Below are 17,228 nucleotides of genomic sequence, written 5' to 3' on the forward strand. Positions count from 1 at the left end.
ATGTCTATATTTTGACAGCAACACTAGGAATGAACATAGCTGTTAAGAATGAATGAACAAATGAACAAAACAGAAAGGAAGGAAGGAAGGAAGAATGTTCAGTCTAGTAGGATTAGAAACATAAAATTTTAGAACTGGAAGGAAATCTTAGAGATCATCTAATTTAGTGGCTCTTAACCACAGCTGTGTATCAAATTACTTGAAGAGCTTTTTCAAGTTAAATGTGCAAGACCCCACCCCAAACCTGCTGCCTTAAAATTCTCTGTGTATTTGCATTTTGAAAAAGCTCCATAGGTGTTTACGGTTCAAACCTTTGCTTAACATGCACTGACCTGGCCTAATTCCCTTACTTTATATATGAGGAACTGAGGCCCAGAAAGGCTGAGTGGCTGACTAGAAATCACACAGCTATTATATTACAGTCCAAATTTTCTGATTTTCAGAAAATGATGGTAGAAAAACTGACTTTTTCTGTACTATTATATTGCATCACCACTGTCTGTTCTTGAATCTCTGCTCAAGAAGAAACAGGATAAATGGACAAGTACTTGACCAAAAGTTACTGAACCAAAGTAAAAAAAGCTAGTGTGTACAAGCAACATGAACACATAAAAAACAAAGACCCATCATGTACCATTGTAACCTGGTTGCTCCCTGCTTAAACAGCCAAGTCAAGCCAGTTTAAAACTCTCCCACACAAATATCATTATTCTTATCAGTTTCTCATTTCAGCACTGCACTGAATAATAATTTTGGCTTTTGTGGGTAAGGAGAAGAAGAGAGTGATTTTTTCTGGTTTATTGCTAAAATTTAGAAGGTTAAAAAAATATGTTTCCAATACCTCAATATGAAGAAAGCTTGGTGTGCTTTTAACACATTTGGCAGTACTTGAGGACATGTTTTTGGCTATTAGCCTAACAAGCTGTTTAAGCTTATAGAAGACCCACAAAGGGAACTTATATGATTAAGTTAGTTAAACACAAACATCTTCTCTGTATATTTTATTCCCTCCCTTCACATTCACAAAAACATAAAAGGCCAAAGCATTTCAGAACTAGGTGAGGGGGCAAGTTATTTATCACTTCAGCTCCCTTCCCAAGGCTTGTGTAAATAAGAACTGAAGCAACTCAATGAAATTATTCATATGATCCTTGCAAGGAACAAAGCTAAGCAGCAGAAACGAGTTCAAAATTCCTATGAAGCATATGAATTTTCTTACAAGAAACATCTGTGATGCTCTAATGCACTTCAGAGCTAACTTTATCTCTTTCTAAAAATTATGTAACATGCACATACTTCAAGCACTGAACATACTTATTAATTACATAGTCACGGAAGAATTTAAAATGCTGTCTCCTTTTGACACACATTATAACAAGTATTTCAACACTAGAGAACTAAGGAGTCTTCTTACATAAAACCTAACAGTTCCTGAAATTGTTTGGCAGAGGTATTTTATTTATTGATTTTTAGGTCTTTTTAAAAATTAGTTATCCATTTTATACATATTAGTGTATATATGTCAATCCCATCTCCCATTTCATACCATCACCACCCTCCCTTCCCCACTTTCCCCCCTTGGCTTCCATACGTTTGTTCTCTACATCTGTGTCTCTATTTCAAGGCAGAGATATTTTAAAGCAAAACAAAATGCCATGCTATCTAGGTCTTTTTCAGATCCTAACGAAGGAACATAGATTATTCAAGCATGTAAATAACAGAGTTGGAAACATCAATTACAGTTAACAAGTTATGAGTTTCTTCAGAAGAATACCATACTATTTACTTATCACTGAGATAAAAGACAAAAGAAAAAACAAGGACAAATGCCTCTCATGAAACTATAACATTGTCTAAATCAGTTTACTATTATTAGATTAAAAGAATGTTGTGTATGAGTGTGTGTGTGTGTGTGTGTGTATCCAGAAGACTGCACTGCAATGAGGGCAGAGGAGCTGGCCAATATAGAAATGGGTTTTAATAGACTTTCTACTTCAACCGTAGTTACTATAGTGGGTTTTGTCACTATAGCAATGGACCTGGGTGGGCTGAGTACTTGGCAGGCTGGGTGCTCAGCTGGTAAAGCAACATAAATCTCATTCTACCTTGAGTTGTGTAAATTTCCTCTGAGAAGGTTTGCTTAATTGAAAGAGTTTTCAAGGAGAAAGGACACGTCTAAGTGTCGGTTGGTGGGTGCTTCTTACACTAAGGCTAACCTCGCACCCTCTCCTAGCTTTGGTCAAAGCCCCCCACCATCATTCATTAGTGGTAGGACACTGGAAACAGGCAGTAACTTAACCTCCAGGATCTCAATGATCCCTAGCAGCCTGGGTTAATTTCAGCTGTCTCTACAGGGGCTACATGAAACATGGCATTTACAAATTTGGATTATACAGCACTATTTATTACATGATGGAAGATTTCCAAAAATGCCAGAAGAGATGTTGGCATTTATGCAAGTCAACTACTGTTCAACCCAAAGAAGCACTATATTCTATAGGATGTGTTTGCCAGGATTGAAAGAGCCTATGTGAAAACACCCTAATTGGGACCATCTTAGCACCTCAGCTATTGGATACCCTCTAGCTCTAGGTGTTATGTTTCAAATGGGCCAACAAACCATCCTGGAAACAGAACCCCCCAGTCCTGCAACTAATCCCTTCACTCTAAATCCTGAAAGTGTATATTTTCTTATTTTCAGATTTAATAAGTCAAGTATATCTGGTAGCTATTAAAAGATTTAAGCCACTACTGTTTTAAAAGGTTTCAGTGTTCAGAGATTTCAAGCCCACAGAGGGGGTGATCTGGCAGGTTTGGTTACTGTAGAATGGTGAAATTATTTCCATGGTTCCCTCCCTGCCCCGCCCCCACCATGCCCACTGTTTTAAGAATATTCTTATTGACTTTCTCTACCTTTTTAATGTGTCTTTAACATATGTTCATGGGCTCACAAAAAGAAAAGTAGAAGAAGTTGAAGGAAAGACACTGTACCCAATAATCTTCAGTGATCCAAATAGATAATTATAATGACAGATCCCTAAAGAAGGAGGGGGAAAAATTCGAAAACGTTGGCTACTTACAATATGTGATCAGATAACCTTTCCTTCTTTTCTTCTTTGGGGAAATCCAAACTGCTGTACAACGTTTCTTTAAGTTTTCCTTTATTCAACAGTCCTCATGCTTGCACAAAGCCACGGGCCATCCTAGAAAACCAGGGCCAATACTGTATCACATTAAGTGGTGGCTACCTTATATCAGACTTTTTTTAAAAGGTGACAAAAATGGGGTGGGGGAGAGAAGGTGGTTATAAAAAGCTTCCCAGGAAACCAAATAGCCTTTATTTAAATTAAAAGCAATCACAGCCTGATTCTTGGAACACACTTGGAAATGCTTTTTGGCATGCAGCTGCTACATGCCGCCAATATTGTGTGTAATTGGAAACATTTCAAACAGAATTGTTACCAAAGTCAAAGACCATAATTGTAAGCTGTGGGATCTGCACTGCAGATAAAAGCAGGGCAGCTGAGGGAGAGCACGCTGCACCCAGGGGTCTCCTTAAGGCCACATCTGACTACAATATTTTCACCGTATTATTGACAACTCTTTCTTTCCAAAGGCCCAATGAGACAAGAAGGAAACAGAGAGAAGCGTACACAAAGCAAAAGCTGGTGGGTGCTATAAATCAGCAGTCGGGACAAAACTTTTAGAAAGGAGTACATGACTTTAGTACTTGAACAACTGAAATAACACAGCCCGCACTTTTTTTTCTTCTTCTTCTGAAGTGTAATCCACTCGAAATGAAAGGCTTCTCTCCCAAGACTTTAGGACAAACCTACCAGTGAGAAAAAATGCAACTGCAGTCGAACTGGTCAGTTGTTTTTTAGGATCGCTTCAGACGACGTTATGGACAGGAAGGAAGAAGTTAAGTAAAGGGGAATGACAGCTGCTCGCTAGTTTACAGCTCTAAGTTTTAAAATGTTTACACTGGCTTCTGCCTTGCTGGTATTTTTATTTTTATTTTACATTTAAAATCTCTCTTCATAAGGAAATGAATCTGGAGAGGTCTAATCAGTTCAGGCTGGGCAATCGTTCTTGTTCTAGAGAGGTCCCTTCAAAAGTGACCAAAATGCATTTAGAGTTTAGTCTAAACAAGCACACAAAACAGAGACCAGGAAGAATTACTGCATTCTTTTTGAGAGGTTTGAACCCGCCCCCCACCCCCGCCCCCGGGGGACTGGAAATAGAGCCAGTGGACCACTGGCTCAGGAACGGTTCTTGGAAAAATCGTGTCATTCTGGCGCACGGGAGAGGGGTCTGATTATTCTGTCGTGTCTCTGCACCAGGAGTGTCATGACATCAGGGTGCTCCATCTTGTAAAGCCTGTCTCTTCGCACCATCCCTCCTTCAGGAGAGAGGAGAGTGAGGGAAATGGAGAGTGAGGTGGACCCCCATGTGCCATTTCGGGCCAGGCCTCTTCCACTGCTCCAGAATGTTCCTCCACCAGCACACACTTAGTTAACCTCCGCGACTTCAGTTCTGCACGGCCACAGACAGGAAGGTTGGCTATTGGTTGCTGGTGGCGCTGAGGTGCTAGGCTTGTGTGCATCCAGAGACGGAAGAGTCCAGAAGGGGGGCCGGCTGGGTTCTGGCACTCGGCTCTGGCTCCACGTACCGCCTGAGGTTTCGAGGAACTGCATCAAGGCAGGACTTGGCACCAGGACTACTGTACTTCCCTCTCCCAGCTCGTTTGCTAACACGACCTTCTAAAGACATTAGTGTGTAATACGGTACTGCTGTATTCTGTGACCAGAAGACAAAGCAGGAGTGGCCCCTCAAAACACCAACCAACCAATAAATATAACTCATTCACTTTCCTAATTCCTCTTTATTGTGAAATAATTGGACCTGCATTTAAGCAAACTGAATATTCTCACATGAATAAGAGTTAAACAATTAACATTATTTTATGTAACCTGGAGGGAAAAAAAGAGAGAGAGCTATTTTTTTTCCCAAGGGGAAGGAGTATACCCTGGTCTACTGGCATCTTTAACATTTTTATGCACAGATGAGAATCACTTTGATTTTCAAAATTACTTTCCTTCTTTAAAAGGAAAAATTTACTCTTTATAAACTACTTTAATGGGAAAATTAACAGTAGTTAACTAGAATAATCTTTTCTGAAAATTGTTTCCTGTAATATGGACAACCCAAACTATATCACTAAAATAGTTACTTAATTACTGGAGAATCATTTTAAAAATTCTTGTTCCATCTTATGAGTATTATGAAAAGTCACTCATAATACTCAAGTATTTGTATTTGGTTTTCAAGTAATTATAAACGGTTTTAGAGAAATTATCTTACAGTGTCACTTTTTAAAACTTAGATTTCAGCTTACTTTTTAAAATTCTAACTTAAGAAATTTTAAATTGTCACCTTTTTTCTTTTGTGTCTTTTCAGAGTTATCATAGCAGAGGACATTAGGAAGAACCAGACTTTTACCCATATCTGACTCTAAACTTAACAGTTTAGCTATTAACCCTATAAGGGTCTTTTTTTCCTCCAGCTGATATTAGCTTTTATTTGGGTGACCCAAGCTGACTCATTACAACCTCCTTTATTATAGAGACAAATGGTGGTTCCATGGACCTTGATTTTAAAAACATGATAAACTTTTAATTAAAGGTTCAGTGGTATTGCTGGCAGAACTGATTGAATCTGTCACTTGAGTAAAATACATCACTTTTCTTTTAAAAACCTGTGAACCAACAGGCTCCCTCAGTGATAAATCACTAATTAGTACCAAATTAAGGATTGAAAATTAATTTACAAAATCCATTCTCTCACATCAATATAGCTACCCCTATGTCCCATCCAGTCCTTTAGCCCTCTCTCCCTCCCTCCCACACTGATTCACAAGAAGAAGTCACTATTGTTAGCCATGGTTTATTAAAAGAGAGATTTTCAAGTTCATCAGCAAGTGTGCTAACTTTCAACTGTGGGTAACGTCCATTCATCTCTAGCACCTTTTAGTATTAATATGTAGAGCACATGCATTGTTAACCTTTAAATCCTTTGTATAAACATTTCTGGAAGAGCTTGTAAAATATCTCCTTCTGTGTTTCCTGACTCGCCAGTTGATGGCATTTAGGAACCTCCTGGTACCAGCAGGTGCTGTATTTTGTTTTCTTCAGGCTCCAGCTGGGCTACAATGACAGATTCCTGTCCCAGGCCCGGCCCAGCCACCTAGGCTAGGACCACATGGAGGCAAACTGAACCGGGCCCCACCAGACAGCAAGATAAATGGCTGCTGTTTAAGTTTAAAATCCCCTAGTGGGAGTAAATATTGTTCCAAAGAAAAAGGCTTGACAAATATTGCGTCATCCTTCCAGAGCTGTCTTGATTAAAGCAGAATCTTTGGATTAAGTTGGTGCTCAATTCAAAATGTATCTATCTTGCTGTCATGGGATTTTTTTTTCCTTCCTAGAGTCTGAAAACAGACATATTGTTGGGGATGGTGAAACAAGGCTGCCACCTCCCAAGGGGCTAGAGTCCACTCTGATAATAGAAGGCGGCTGAACATTGACACTTCACTGAGGATAATGGAGACAGCAAAGGCTTAGCGGGAAAAGGCCAGTTGTCACCTAAGTGACAGGCAACAGCTGAGCTCACACATCTGGAGCCAGACCAGGGCAAACATTCAGCAACCCTCACCCGTCTACACCTTGGGTTTGTCTGAAGTAACAGACGGAAGCTCCTTTTACTCCAAAGGCACATTATAAATTCACTGATGGTGAACCGCATCAATTACATAACATCAGCTGCAGACAGTGCCTTCTGAAGTCTGGTTAAAATCGGGAGGTAGACAAAACTGTACCGGCATGCACAAATACAATTTCATTACATGTAATCTGTCCTTCATAAAACCCGTCCCCAAAGCCACGTATATATGCGTGCTTTTTATAGCACAAATGCATCTGAACTCCTCGGGAGAGGCAAGATCCTTACATGTTCTTTTCCTTTAGGCAGTTCCCATGCTGTGTTCTTCACCTCGCTCAGGGCCGCAGCTCTGCCTACCATACTCTTCAAAATCAGCAACCAAACGTGTTTGGCTTATGACTCTGAATCCTCCTTAGGGAAGCTGGAACTCAGGGCAGTGCCAGCCATCCTCCCCCCACCCCCACCTCCTTCTTCAGCCTCCTGAAGACAATCTGTGGACAATTTTCCCGAAGTCCCCCAAATAACATGGCACTGCCAACAGTCACTGGCGATGCCGTCTGTTTTTCTTAGAGGGCAATGAAAATTTAACAGCTTTCTGCTGCATCCTGAGTCCCGGTCCTGCTAATTATTAACATGCCCAGTTTCTCCAACTTTTTCTGCCTAAAGGCAAGAAGACGCTCCCACTCTTTCCCATATACGTGCAAAATCCAGAAAACACCACTGCTGGGGCGGGGGCGGGGGTGGGAGGGGGGAGCTGATGCACCTCAGCCAAAAAGCAATCGGCCCTTTCCCCAGAGCGTTAGGAGAGAATAGGCACCCTGCCTCCGGACGCCAGTAGGTGACAGGCGATCCTAAGAGGTGGACACAGACCAATGCACGCCGGCCTCCCCGCGCCCCGCATCGCCCCAACTCTGGGGCCACTGAACGGGTTTCCACGCAGGAGAGAATCAAGGGAAGAGTTGGTTGTGATGCCGCAAGCAGGAGCCGTGCGGGCAGCCTCTCTGAAGCCCTCTTGGTGCTGCAGCCCCAGTATCTGCTTTCACTGTCTACCCAGCCCAACAAACAGATTATGCCCGTCTCCCCCATTTTCTGCGACACCGACCCAGTCTGGGTGTCACAGACCCCCCGCAGTGACGCGGACCGTGCCGGGCCCTTCCCCCTCGGCGCTCGCCCCTCACCGCCTCACCCGCAGCCCCTCTGAGGAGCCCACTCACCCCGGCGAGGGAGCGGGACTCGGCTGGACTGTCGTCGGCGCCGCGGCGGGTCTGCGGACCTGAGGTCCGCGGCGTCAGCGGCGGGCGAGAGTGGGCAGCACGCGAACCATCCGAAGCCCGGGACGTGGCCGTGCCGGCCGCGGTGCCCCTCGCGGAGGTCAGCGCAGGCTGTGCGAGGTGGGCACGCTCCGGGGCGCGCTGTCGGGCGCGGCGGCCGCGGGAGGCGGCGCTCGCTGGGCTGCAGGCGGAGTGCGCCCTGCTCCGCAGCCCGCGCCGCGCTGCCGCGCACCCCGCCCTCGGCAGCCTGCCCGGCGCTAGCGAAAACGCGGAGCGCGGACACCGCCGCGGGATCAGGGCTGTTCGGGCGCCCACGCGCCCCTGGCTCCGCCTGGAAAGGCCGGGTCGGCGACGGCTCCGGCGGCGGGGCGGGCAGGACCGGCTCGGCGCAGCGGGAGGGCTGAGCTGGGCGCGGGGGACCAACTGGATGAAGTTCGCCTGGGCGCAGCCCAGGTTCTCAAGTGCAGTTGGGTCGTCTCCTCTGCCCCGCCCCCGATCTTACGCCTTTTTTTTTTTTTTTTTTTTTTTTTTAAACCAACCATTCTGATGGATTGAAAGACAGGAAGGGTGAAGGGGGGAAAAAGACCCAATTTCCTCTGATCAAACGGTTTGGGGGTTGCCTATTTGGGTTTCTTCTCCTTTGGCGTGTGTGTGTTTGGGGGGGTAGTTAATTAAACTCTTAACTTAGATTCCTTCCGGCGCGCCTCGCCTCACTGGGGACCCGCTTGGACTCGATCCTATCTCGTGTAATCCCACAGGCTGGGCTGTCTCCGCCTCGGAGCACGAAGCCAAAGATTCAGCCTCTAGTCTGTTCCGTCCCTATCCGACGATCCTGGTCATCTCAAAAACGAAACGAAACAAAACAAAACAAAACAAAACAAAACAAAAAAAACAACAGTCTCTAAGTCTGGGGAGTGCACGTGAGAACCTCAACCCATCGCAATGTCCCCAACCTGACCCAAGTTAGCGTGGAGAACTTAAAGCCGTGTTCAAAGTGTTAATTTGATCACGTTGATCATTTTTCATTGGCCAAGCTACTCTCCGTGTTTTCATTCTGCCCAGTTCCCAGGGCTGGGCTCTCAGGCGCTTTCGCTCAGGAGGAACTCGGACTTAGCCTGTTTGAAAGTTCTGCCCTGACATCTGGGTTACCTTAGAACCTTAAAACCCTTCACTCGTTCCAGTTCCAGATCAGTGGAGTCTCACACCGTGGGAGTACTGTTTCCCCCGTTGCAGAGGGTGAATCCGACAGCAGCTGCGGAGCCCAACTTGACAGGTGTCTCTGCAAAGCTGGGGCTTCGTTGACCTCTCAATCCCTCCTACAACCCTCTAAGACACTGTAACATCTTCCAGAAAGATGAGGATGTGTGTATGCATGTGTGCGTGTGTGTGGGGGGGGATGTTGATCGATGCATTTTTTTATTCCTTTAAGAAAAATCAAAACAGCCAATTTCAGGATATTTCAGAGCACCAAATCTCCTCGATTTTCATTGGGAGTAAAACAAGGGAATACTAAATAAATTCGGAGCCGATGAAAAAGAGGATGTAAAGCAATAACATCTAAAGGCAGAAGGAAGGAGAAAAAGTACAAATCTAGGAAAATGTTTGACCACAGCCCTGTGCTCTGCGATTCCAAGTCAGATTCAGATCTCCCTGCACTGTCGAAACTTTCTCCCCTCTCGATTCACCACTGAGTTTCTAAACCTCTGAGCATAGATCCCTCAGGAAACAAGGTTGTTGCTTTTGAAATAACTCCACTTGTTCCTGGTGTTTGTAACTGATGGGAATCTAGGGAAAAACAATCTGGGCTGTCTTGCTCCTCGGCATTTTATTGGAGTTGGCCTTTTAAGTTGTGTCTGTTTATCTTGCCAGGGTTACAAATGCTTCTATTAAGCTGTAAACTTTTATCTTCTACCTAAACTCCAGAAATGCCAAGAAGACTGACAAAATGATTTATTCCACCCATGGAGGTCATGAAAATTAGTACTTATAAGGGCAAAGAGTCCACTCTCCTATTAGCATCTGTGGGTGCCTATCTGTCTATTGTCTCAATGGAGACATTCAAATGAAAGCAGTTTCCCAACAGACTGAATGACTCAGTGGAATAGAATCAGTGGAGGATGGAGTGGAGGACAGCATCATTGAACTCCTGCAGCTGTGTCTTCATGAGAAAGTCCTCTTTGATGGGCCCGTAGACATTTGTAGCAGGCAGAACCGAGTATGGAGAAGCTCAAGAGAAGGATATTTATGGAAACTGCACTTGGCTCTCCCTATTAACTGGAGACAATGCTACTTTCTTATGATTAGAAATGAATCTGAGATCAGAGGACTTACAGCTCTATGGTGACTTCACAAAGTTTTGTTTGTTGAGCACCTATTGTTTGGTATCAAACATATTGGGCACAGGAGGACATTCATAATTGTCCCTTAAGAGGATTGTTGCCTCTTTGGACAGTGTGCTGGGTGGCATCTTTTGGACCCATGGCAAAGACGAACCCTTGGGCTTCAACCAGGACTCACAAAATTACTTTGGATGGTACATGTAATAATTTGTGGTCAGAGAAATTTGAGTTCAAATCTCAGCCCAACTGCTTACCAAATGCAGCCTAGAATAATATAGTTAGGATTAAAGTGGTGCTTAGCTTCTTGATCTGTAAATGAGGATAGTAATATCCACCTCAGAGAGCTGTTGGGAGGATTGAATGCTAGGTATGCAGAAAAGACTCAGTAGGTGGAAAGTTTATACAATGCCGTTGTATAAGGCATTATCTCACACCACCCTTCTCTACACCGGCCTCCATGCAAAATCCTACAAATTAGCAAAGAACAATTTTGAACGTAATCTGAAAAAGCATTCTTCATTGTGGACTATTCGGTTGCTTCTGGGTCTTTTATATTAATGGTGTTATTTTCTTTGTCTTTACAAACCAACAAGTACCAAATCTTTTATAAATAAATCAATTCACTTAGGGAATGTCTACTTTTCTTTTAAAGCTTTGATAACAAATGCATCTTTTTGTAAATGATACCTTTATGCATTGAAGTGTCCTCCAAATATTCATGTGTTGGAGTTCTTGCTTCCAGTATCTTGGAATGCAACCTAATTTGGAAATAGGGTCTTTACAGAGATAATCAGGGAAAAAATTAGGTCACTGGGTGAGCCCTAATCCAGCATGACTGGTGTTCTTCTAGAAAGTGCAAACAGACACGCACATAGGGAGAATAGCATGTGAAGAAGGCAGAGGTCAGGGTGATGTGTCTTATAGATAAGCCAAGGAACCACCAGAAACTAGGCATGAGACTTGAAACAGATTCTTCCTGTGGTTCTCAGAAGGAACCAACCTTGCTGACACCTTGATCTTAGACTTCTAGCCTCTAGAGCTGTGAGACAATATCTCTTGTTTAAGCCACCCAGTTTGTGTGCTTTGTTATGGCAGCCCCACTCACAAATACAATTCCCAGTCAAGTCATGCTATGAATGCCTTGGCTCACTGAAGAGTACTTTCACGTGAAGATGAGGAGTTCACGATGGTTTAGGCCACAAGCTTGGGACTTTAAAAAGGAAGAACCTGATGGTGTTGTCAGGCTCTGTTTGATTCCCAGGTCTGCTGGGTTCCTAGGCTTTGCTTGGTGCCTGTTCCTTGTATCTCTTGTTTGCCCACATCTGGGACTCTTTTCCCTGACCTGCTGACTCAGCCCTACTTAATGTTTCCAGAATGAATCATCTTGACCCTGTAATGACCTGCATGGGCTTAGCTGTAAGGCATGTTCCCCTGTTGAGGAATCCTACATAGACTTCCCAGTGCTTTCTGGATAGAGTGCACCCTATCTGGTGAGCCTAAAAGGTCTTTCATATTTTCACTCTGCTTATCTTTCTAGTTTATTTTCCTACCACTCCCCACCCTATTTGCTCTTACCATATTAAGCTATTTACAATTCCTTGAAAGTATCAAGCTATTTTATGCCTCTGTGCTTTGAACACACCTAGAACATTACCCACTGAAAAAAGGTCCTCTTCATTAGCTAATTCCTGCTTATCCTTTAAAATACAACTCAAGCATCAACTTCTTGACAGCCCATTGATTTGCATATTTGTTGTTTTGTCTGCCCAGCATTTGTTTCTCCTTTGTAACACCCCAGATTTCCTTTGGGGAACCACCTTCCTTCACTGTGAGTGCACAAGCTTTCATTGCAGACTCATCCCTGGTTTTGCTGTTGGGATCATGTGACCCAGACCTGGAAAGGGAGAGCTCTGAATCCCCCTGATCAAAAGATTGATTCAGGGAAGGGTATGTGATCCAAGTCAGGTCCTGAGATTTGTGCACGAGCTTTTAGGAATTCCACAACAACAAATTCAACAAATATGTACTGAGCACTGATGTACCAGCCACCTTTTTACTGGAAATCCAACAGTAAACCAAACAGACAAAGTCTCTACCCTTGTGGATCTTCTTTGAGCCCCTGGATCAAACCCTACCTGAAAACAATCACCACTGAACTTGTCAGATTACATCAATATCTTGTTGTTGTTATTTAAGCCAATTAGGGGTTTAAATGACTTAAAATTAAAGAATACTAACTGGTATATCCCTCCCCCATTTAGATGCCACTTTTCTCTGTTCAACTTTCTACTCCTTTATCACTTTGCTTAATTAATTAAACCTGACGTTATTCCAGAAAAGATTTAAGTCCACTTACAATTACGCAACAATAAAATGCAGCAAGTTAATGTGAAATTGTAATTTGAAAATAGTTACGAAATGTGAAACAGAAATGAGACAAATTCATAAAATTCATCCCATAAGGAGTGGGACACAATTTAGCTTCTAGGTTTCTAGCAGTCAGTATAGTAAGGGTTACATAATTCTTACACAATTTAAAATGTATTTAAGGTAAAACAATCCTATTAAGAGAAGCACAACTATTGCTAAATCAAAGAGCAGAAAGTAACACGCTCACCCCAGGTCTTTATGAAGAAGGCTCTAGAAAACTGACAAACAATATCCTCAACAAAATGGTCACAGAAGCACACAACAATGTGTCTCTTGAGGCTGTTTCTCAGAGCATCCCTCAATTCACTCTTCAGAAAATCCACGTTTCGTCCAATAAAGATGTTAAAAAAAAAAAAGGAAAATCCATGTTTCAGAAGGAGCGATTTAATTCACTTCATTTTGTGACCAGCACTTCACAGAGTGTAAGCAATGACATTAAAGTGAGAGGTCCAGAGTGCTTTGGTAGTGCATAGCAGAGGCAAGTTACATAGTTGGAGGGGATAGAGGTAGAGTGAGGGAAGGCTTCCTAGAAGAAGAGTCACCTGAAAGATGAGTTAACCTAGAGAAAGATGTATGTGTGTGAGTGTGTGTGTGTGTGTGTGTGTGTGAGTGTACATGTGTTTAAGCATTTTAGGCAGAGCGGACATCACGTGTAAAAGTGAGGAGGTGAGTGTAAATACGGCGAATCTGAGAAACTGAAACATGTTCCGTCTGGCTGCAGTCTGAGGTACTGGGGGAGAGTGACGGTGGAGGCTTGGATGAGCCTCGAGAGATGGGCAGAGGCTGGGTCATGAATGAGCTTAAACGCAGGGACAGGTTTGTTGGGGGAAGATTCGGTTTTGGAAGACAAGAGAAAGTAACCTTCAATATTAACTAAGAAGTAGTTAAAGCAAGTGGAAGGAGCTAGGGAGAAAGCAGTGAGCAAGAATTCAAAAGAAAAGAGTATTTCGAGAAGAGAGTAGTACCTACCCTCTTCTGCTAAATTTTAGACTGTCCAGAGCAGATTATGTTCCATGGAGCCCTAAGAGTTCTATTGAACCCCTAAACTAAGAGGTTTGATGGTGGCTCTCAGAGGGCCTGACGGGCGAGTTCCGGGCACCTCGAGGGGTTTCAGCAGTTTATTTATATCCATAAAGTGGACCAACAGATCTGCGTATCCTTTAGGCAATCCTCCTTAAATAAAAGTGTACTAGGCTTTGGGGAGTTTGACCAGCAGTGATCTTGAAATTATAATCCCTGGGAAATACTCACCTATTCCATGTTGCTCATTTTAAAAGGAATTATATATTATTTTAACAGTCAGCTGAGCCCAGCTGATGATCTCTTGTAAAAATTGTGCCTACTCAGGACACCTGAGAATGGAAGGCCATTTCAAAGGTGAGTGGAAGGAGACCACTGGGTCAGGGTCCACTCGTCCATCACAGCAATCTTTGTGGTCTTTAATTTGCTGTCTCTTCCACTAGTCTGGTCCTTGAAGGCAGTGTTGCCTCTTTCAATGTTGTGACTCCAGTGCTTTGCACAGAGACTGGAACCCAGTTGGTGCTCAATATACACAGAATGATAAGTGAACACTGGGACCCAATGGAGAGCTGTTGGGGAGGAGGGAGAGAGGTGGAGGCAGGTAGGGCTGGTCTGCCCACCCTAAGGTGATCCAGCTAAGGCTAGTGTGGTCCTCAATCTGCAGGAGCTCAGAACCAGGCCTTTGGGCAGTAGGGACTCCATAGATGGAGAGGCAGTGGGCTAGGTGAAGCAGCAATCGGGGTTTACGGGCAGGGTCTAACATCCCAGGAAGATGGAGTGTCAGGTTGTCAGTGTTCAACCAAAGGAGCTGAGGTTGAAGGGTGGACCAGAGTCCCAGTGACCAAATTAGAAATCAGGGTGAAAGTCCAGTGGTGTCTCTACGTGATAGAGGCACAGCTGCTGCTTAGAGAAGCCCTATAGGAGATCCCCAACTTTGGAGAACAAGATGAATTCCAGACCTCCACAGCCAAAATGAGGAGCTGGTCTGGAGAATAGATTGGTGTTTTATTTATTTTGGTTCTCTGATTCTGGCTTCCTTCTTTATACTTCAAACCAGACACTATCGATTTCACATACCTGTGAGTTTGAGAAAAAGAGAGGGAGGAAACGTTAATGTCCTCTCGCTCACAGCTATCTATCTATTTTATTTCAGGTCTTTGTGCTATGTAGAGGCGCTAAGACTAATTCCTTCACTTTGACAGCTTACAGAACTTAAGACAGTGGCCTGATGGCTTCTAATGACCTTTCTGGAAATATCCTGGGTTAAAGGGTGTTTTATTTTCTCTTTTTTTTTTTTTTGTCTGAAAGGAACTTTGGAACTTGTAGTTGAATCACTGAAGGAAGACTAAAGTCAACCCTTTGTCTCGCTAATCTTAGATTTTACTACCTCTTCTCTCTTTTTTAGAAAAAGTAGCAATTCCTGCTTCAGAATGTGGCTTATTCTTTTGGCCCCAGGCTTGAAGATCTCCTACAGATAACACATGGCATTCCATAAATATCTTCAGGTATGACCTGCAATGTCTGAATTAGCTTTTCCCCTCACTAGTGCTTTGGCTGGGACAGAAGTTCCCAGATGTTGGAGTTTAAACCCCATGTCCCAACTCACACCCTGAGCCCAGCATTCGTGGGCCATTAAAATAAAGCAAAGCTCGGGCTTTCCTGGTGGCGCAGTGGTTGAGAGTCCGCCTGCCGATGCAGGGGACACGGGTTCGTGCCCCAGTCCGGGAAGATCCCACATGCCGCGGAGCGGCTGGGCCCGTGAGCCATGGCCGCTGAGCCTGCACGTCCGGAGCCTTTGCTCCACAATGGGAGAGGCCACAGCGGTGAGAGGCCCACGTACCGCAAAAACAAACAAACAAACAAATAAATAAAACAAAGCTCAAGCAAGCATTAAAAAAAATGACACGCTCAGTAGTGTGGTTATGGGCTATAAGGGTCAAAAAGGAGCAACTTTCAAATAGAGATTGCTAGATTTACATCCATTTTCTTCTGGAGTTTAAGATGGGAAGGACGAAATTGTGGGGGTGCTGACTGCATGCCATTTCATGAGCAAAAAAAGGAACTGTTGGCTTTGCTTACCAACGCTGAAAATTCAGATACAAGCCACAGGGCAGAAAGAGGATGAGGGCAGCATTTCTGATCCCCTGGGAACGGGCTCCCAGGCCGGCACCCTCCACCAGGATGTGGTTTTCTGGTGAGTGAGAGCCACTGATGGGCCTGGAAATTAGCCTTTTATGTTAATGTGTTGACCACGTGACTCTCCATTACTGTCCTAAAGCATTAGCAAAATGACCTGTCACTCGTGATGTGGTTGAGAGAAATGTACAAAGGAAATGAGTTTACTAACTCCATTAGGTTAAAAGGCAAATGGGAGATTGAAACCATAATCAAATGGTAATATTTTAATTTTCAGAATTAGTTATCTGACAGGGTATTTCTCTTTTAATTTAGCACTCTATATGGTGAAATGATGAAGTTTAAGGAGCTTAATAGAGAAACAGAGGAAATTAGGGTGCCAAGCAAATCAACACGCTTAATCCTCTTTATAGAGTTTCAGAGTTACAACCCATTCTTGCTAAAAAGTACTATTCCAGGCCCCAAAGCAGAATAAGTCAATATGAGAAAAAGGAAAAAAAAAATCCCACAAAAAACCCACCTCAAACCCCACACAGGAGCTGAAAATGAAATCAATGAATTTTCCCAAATGAATGACCCGAGATGGTGAGATCCCAGCCCATGCTTCTGCATGACGCTTGAACTTCTATGTTTGCAAGTTATATGAAATCTCTTCTAGTCTGAAATTGGAGTTTGCCTGGAAGCAGCTATAATTCTCTTACTGACTCATTAAATAGGTTAAAACAGGCAGGCAGTCCTGTCAGCAGGGCCTAGGAGAAATGTGAATACAGTGGGAAGTTGATGTCTCTGCACAGCGATTCTCTGCAAGAATCAGCAAAGGTGTGTGGGTGACAGTAATAAGGAGGAAAAGGAAGAGAAAGGAGAGGAAACTCTCAAAACACAGCCAAAGGAAATGGAGCTCTTGTCACAACCCGGCGGGAATATACTGATACTATTTTTCCCCAATTGAGGTGGATGCCTCTGTCAAGGAAGCGCTCTCTGTGGGAGCAAAGTCCTTGGAAACAGATCTAAGCCATTCATTTACAGTGCAAATGCCTATCAATGGACTCAGTGACCGGCGCTGGGCAAATTGTTATTGTTACTCTTATCGACAGTATTTTTATTGGATTCTTGAGGTTTAATACTGGAGGATGAAGTTTTCTTCTCACTTTTAGGATTTGATGCTGAAATTGATTTAAAATGTTTAAACAAAAACCTTAGCTTATTCACTGATTTATGAGCATCTTAAGGATGGGACGCTAGGTGTGTTATTGTTAGTATTTAAGTGGTGCCTTCTCTCTCTATTCTGTTTAGGAGTGAGGTTTGCTGACAC

General features: G+C 43.5%; 1 protein-coding gene across 4 annotated transcripts in view; it reads right to left on the reverse strand.

Moving 5' to 3' along the window:
* PRICKLE1 (prickle planar cell polarity protein 1) overlaps positions 1-8,190 on the reverse strand; it is a 108,448-nt gene extending 100,258 nt beyond the window's left edge. For 3 of the 4 annotated variants that reach the window (XM_082636755.1, XM_082636753.1, XM_082636756.1), the window contains exons 1-2: positions 7,935-8,190; positions 3,081-3,203 (exon numbers count right to left, since the gene is read on the reverse strand). The gene's annotated coding sequence lies outside the window, so the exon portion shown is untranslated. Of the gene's footprint in view, positions 1-3,080; positions 3,204-7,008; positions 7,298-7,934 lie in introns of those variants that run through there. The other variant, XM_082636754.1, reaches the window with a different exon arrangement.
* Between the last annotated feature and the right edge of the window lie 9,038 nt (positions 8,191-17,228).

The sequence above is a fragment of the Mesoplodon mirus genome (genome assembly GCF_964341445.2).
Source record: "Mesoplodon mirus genome assembly, chromosome: 11".
Lineage (NCBI taxonomy): Eukaryota > Metazoa > Chordata > Mammalia > Artiodactyla > Ziphiidae > Mesoplodon > Mesoplodon mirus.